Here is a 6,123-nt window from a genome sequence, read left to right as displayed (position 1 = left end):
CTAAATTCTAGTCACACACACACACCCACACACACACACACACACACACACACACACACACACACACACCTTTAGAGTAAGTTGAAGAACAAATGCACTGCTCAGAAACTTCTTTATCTTTTTCCAGCAGTCCCTGATGCCATTAAGCCGTTACTAGCCATTACTAAATCACCTAAAATTGCTCTTATTTACTTTCTGAATGTGAGAATATGTTTGTTCGCTGCAACAAACAGTCTCTTACATTCACACAAGATTGAGACTGATGAATCAACCTGTCCTTTACCAAAGCTCATCAGATCAAACTATCTCTGGGATTTTATGTTTTACTCGGTAAAGTTCAATAAATGCCTGTCACCAATAAGTTTATAAAGGAAACACAGCAGATCCTACAGGAACAGTTCACCCAGAAATTTAAATTAGCTGACAATTTACTTCACCCTCAGGCCACACAAGATTAGGATGAGTTTGTTTCTTCATCAGATTTGTAGAAATGCAGCATTGCATCAGTGTCTCAGCAATGGATGCTCTGCAGTGAATGGGTGCCGTCAGAATGAGAGCTGATAAAAACATCACAATAATCCACAAGTAATCCACAGCACTCCAGTCCATCAGTTAACATCTGGAGAAGACTAAAGCTGAAACAAATACAGCATTAAGACGCTTATTTTAGCTGTTTGGACTCTCATTCTGACGGCACCCATTCACTGCAGAGCATCCATCGCTGAGACACTGATGCAATGCTACATTTCTCCAAACCTGATGAAGCAACAAACTCATCCTAATCTCGGAGGACCAGACGGTGAGCACATTTTCAGCAGATTTTCATTTTTGGCTGAACGATTGCTTTAATTCTATTGATGGCTACTGACTTCATCAATAATTGCCCAGTGATATTTAAAAGTCCATTTGAATGTTTCAGTAAGCAGTTATTTCCAGTCATTTTGCTGCAATCTGCTGTGAAATAATTCACATATTTACCACTTGAGGTGATATTCCCAAATGTCAGATGGAAAAAATAAATAACTAAATGACAAACTCGGAGCACCTGCCGAGCTCGATCAGATTTCCAAAAGGGTACTGAGGATTTCAGGCATCTCTAATCTCAGTTTTCTCTCTTGATTCGTTTATGGCCTCCAGTCACCTTTTCACCTTTCCTTCACCCTTTAAATCTTCCCTCAAGTCTTTTTTTCACTTTAAAGGCTTTCTCTTCCACTAGCTCTGTCTCTCTCTGACATTTCATTGACGTTCTTCTTGAAAGGCTCTCTGAATATCCACAGAGTTTCTTGTTTTATGCATCTTTTCCCAATCGTCTGCTCACATTGTTTTTTGCCAGACTTTCTCTCGAGTCATTTTAAACATTTGACAGCATGTCATCAGTCAGCTCGGCCTATAATTCATGAGCTGTAGAGCTCTATGAGGTTATGAGGGACAAGTATCTGCTGCGTCTGAGTGTTGAAGAGGTTATTTTGCATGTATCTTGCTATATCAAAGGTATTTTCATATGGAAAAAAACAACATCATATTATTGCCCCTATTACTATATTTTCCTCTGGACTACGGACTGTGGGGAAAAGACTCCTCTAGCTGCTTTTATTTATTTATTTATTTATTTTTATACACACACACACACACACACTCACGCACACGCACACACACTCACGCACACACACTCGCGCACACACACACACACACACTCTCTCACATGCACACACACGCACACACTCGCGCACGCACACACACTCGCGCACACACACACACACACACTCTCTCACATGCACACACACGCACACACTCGCGCACGCACACACACTCGCGCACACACACACACACACACTCTCTCACATGCACACACACGCACACACTCGCGCACGCACACACACTCGCGCACACACACACACACACACTCTCTCACATGCACACACACGCACACACTCGCGCACGCACACACACTCGCGCACACACACACACACACACTCTCTCACATGCACACACACGCACACACTCGCGCACGCACACACACTCGCGCACACACACACACACACACTCTCTCACATGCACACACACGCACACACTCGCGCACGCACACACACTCGCGCACACACACACACACACACTCTCTCACATGCACACACACGCACACACTCGCGCACGCACACACACTCGCGCACACACACACACACACACTCTCTCACATGCACACACACGCACACACTCGCGCACGCACACACACTCGCGCACACACACACACACACACTCTCTCACATGCACACACACGCACACACACACTCACGCACACGCACACACACTCACGCACACACACACACGCACGCACGCACGCACGCACACACTCACACACACACACACACACACACACACTCATGTCGTGAGCGGTCGACAGCTGAATGCTCCGCCGAGCTTCTTCTCTCTGTCTCTTTTTTTTCCCCCTGGATGACTCGATATGGCCGGCTAATTTATTCTCCTGTATCATTTAGTTCAATTAAATATATTGTGCTGGAACGAGTCCCGCGGGCCCATTCTGTCAGCCGGTGCTAATTATTCTCAATCACAGCGTCCTGACCATGACACTGCCTGCTCACTGGACTGCTAAACAGCATCAACACTCGTCCAAATGACAGAAAGAGAGACGGGAGTGACAGACAGGCCTGCGTGTTTGTCATCAGACCTCGTGATTTACAGCACAGCAATACTTTATGCTTTTCATGGACATCAGCCACTGAACACACATTAGCATCTTTCTGTGAAACTAGGGAGCTAAGACTGCATCGTAACTCGTTTGAAACACGTGAACAACACAGTAGACTCAACTCACAGTGGGTTTCAATGCCATCAATAACAATCCAACCAGAATAAAAATACTCTTCTGGCTGTGAGATTTTTTTTCTTTCTGCAGTTTACACCAATACACCAGTAGGCGGCGACAAGCTGCGGTTTATGACGGATTAATTGACTCATTCATTCAAACGATTCGCTCAAAGCACTGATTCATTCACGCGTGTTGTTCATAGACGTGACACGTTAAGGGACTAAAAGAGAGTTATTTTCATGACTTTCGTAACACACTTAAGTATACCTTTAAAAAGTGCACTTACATTTACATTAAAATACATTTTAAATAATGTTTAAATAATATTTTAAAACGTACACTTATTTTGATGTGCTGACTAACATATTAATGCACATGTAAAGCACTTGATTATCATTTCAACTGTAGTGTGTCACTTGATAATACATTTAAAGTTAGTATATTTTAAATGAACTACATGCAACTTCATCATACACATATATCGGAAAAACATGACATACGTGTTTTAATCGAAATGACATTAAAGTATAATTGATTTTATTATAAATGCCTGTCAGTGCATTGTGCATTAACCATATTTCAAAGACTATAGAAGTTATTATTATAAAATTACATATAAAGATGTACTGAAGTCCTACTTAAGTGGTTCAAAAAGCACTCTTAAGTTCAACTATTTGCATTTAATAAAAGTTTCTTAAATACATTTTTATTTAATTGTAAATAAAGTGTCTGCAAACATTACATTCAGTTCACACTTAAGTATAGCTATTCTTTTAAAGCATTTTATTTCAAAGTACTCTTTTTTTTTTTTTTAAGTGTACTTCGTTTTTACAAGGCAATGTATATCCAGCTGGTCATTATAGCAAAATAAACATCCGACAATTCAGGTTTATGTTTCTTTAATGGAGCTGAACTGACTGTAAATTATTGTTTACATAGAAGACTAAAAAATAAAAATGTATTTAAATTTTTTAGCATTAAATGAAATATAATCTGTGTCTTGCCATCTTAGATTTTTTTTCTCTTTGGGTTTATTTTCTGCTTTCGTGCTACCTGCAGCTACTTTAGATTTAGACTAGAATGAGTGATCTTATTAGGCGTCTCACCAGGTTTTGGAGCAGAGCTAGTAAATGATTGAGCTTCAGACTACTTCATATGGCATAGTGTATGCATGAAATGATCTGTAAGTGCTCCAAATCTGCTCTCCGAGATGAAGCATCTACAGATCCTGGTGTGAAAAGTGCATATTAAACCACCGCACCCTGATCCAGCGATCGAGCACATAATGTCTTCTGAGAAAACGAGCCGCTGTGGCCATATTTAGTCAGTGGTGTGTTTGAGTGAAATTGAGCAGGCAACATAAAAATCGCCGCTCTTATCTACAGATGTCATGTGATGAATAGTTTAGCCTGTGTGGGAAGGTTAATGAGCCTGGTGTTCATCAGGCAGGCCGGTCATCTTTGCCAGCTGGTGTGTGTCCTGGAGTCTCAGGCCATCCATCTTCCTCAGTGTCTAATCATCCTTCTGACACGGAGCCGGCGAGATCCGCTCTACAAGGAACACAAGCCACAAGGAAATCACTTATTTATCATGCAGAGGGCACGCTCTTCTCGCACACACACTGTTAAATGGAGTTGAAGAGCACTTTTCTTTTTTTGTCTATGTCTTTTTTATACTCCATAGCAGTGGAATATAAAGCTGCAATGGCAAAGAAGTTGTCATGGTGATTTTCTCTGGATAATAGGATACTGCTGGAGACTCTTCTCTGACAATTTCATACAGTTCAATGCTCTTAAACGGCTTCCAGATAAGTTTACAGTCACTAATCTTCCTACTAAACCAAGAAATCACAGTCTTTCCACTGTCTGCTGGAACTTTTTGTTGGTTTAGTGACCAGTGATTTTTTTTTTTATTCTACAGCAGCTTAGATTGAGTTCAAACTGTGCAGTTTTCCCCATTCATTCAGTCCTGGGGAATCTAAACCCTTGACTTGCTGTTGCTAGCACCATGATCTACTCTTTGAATGACAAGAAGGCACTTTAATTGTGTGTTTGATTGCATTCACGTGAAACAACCGTGATCACTGTTAACAAGCATTAATGCACCTGTCTTCATTTACGCATATATATTACAATTTGATGACACACTGTTAATTTTCAAAATTGTGGCTTGTTTCTCTCATGCAAATTTGATGTTACAGACATAAGCCTTACACAGAATGTGGCTTACTGCGTAATGGATGCGTGTGAACCGATATTGCTTGGTTTATTTGTGTAGTCTTGTTTCCAGCTGCTGTTGTTTCCAGTCATAATGAAAACAAAGAGCACGATGAAGATAGCATTGGTTTTTACATCAAATGAATATTTTTCTTTAACAAGTTCTTTCTACTGCACACAAACAAAAAGCAAAAATAATCACCTTAATAAATAAGAATCAATACCTAATTAAAAGACAAACCAGGTATTGATATATCACAAAGGTTGTAGAAAGTCGCCCAGGCGGGACATTAAAACACAAGCAAACACTCAATACATAATTAATATGATCAGAACAGAGTCTGCAGACCCTCTGCACCTCAGCAGTGGCGCATATAGGCTCGTTATTTCACGTGTGGTTTCACACAAATCAGTAATTGTTTCATAATAGTTTCAGATGAGAAATTGGACTATGATGAAGAATATGTAGCATATGTTTCTGAGATTATCTGTCCTGAATCAGATGTAGGCTATGTTACGTTTAGCCTGGGATTTTCAAAAGGTATATTTAGAGAAAAAAAATCTTCTTTTTCCTTTTCTTTTTTAACTGTGTAAATAATCATAATTTTAACATTAAAAGACTGTAAAAATGTTACTGTGTATAGTCAAAAATCATAATATATATAGCTTGATATTTCAACATTTCAATTTTACAGTGTTGTAGATGGAGACATTGTAATTTTAGAGTAAAATACTGTTAGATGTACAGTTTTTAAAAGCAAAAAAGTAGTGTAGTAATTAACAGTGAAAAAAAATGGACATTCCTAGAATTCCTTGTGTTTACATTTGATGTTTGTTTGTTTTTTTAATAACCATGTTTCTTCTTAGTTTTTTTTCTAAGTTTCTTTCTTGTTAGTTTTTACTTGTTACAAAACAGGTTTAAGTACTTGGTATATTAATGTTAAAGTAACATTGTATCAAACATAATTTTTCCCATGTAAATCTGTAATCCTATAATATATTACAGAATCTGTAAAATCTGTAAAATGTTGCTACCATTATTATTTTTTTACAGTAAGGTTCTGACACCCACATGTTTGTTTA

The sequence above is a fragment of the Sinocyclocheilus anshuiensis genome, unplaced genomic scaffold (assembly GCF_001515605.1).
Source record: "Sinocyclocheilus anshuiensis isolate Anshui unplaced genomic scaffold, SAMN03320099.WGS_v1.1 scaffold1082, whole genome shotgun sequence".
Lineage (NCBI taxonomy): Eukaryota > Metazoa > Chordata > Actinopteri > Cypriniformes > Cyprinidae > Sinocyclocheilus > Sinocyclocheilus anshuiensis.
This window is presented reverse-complemented; position numbering follows the sequence as displayed.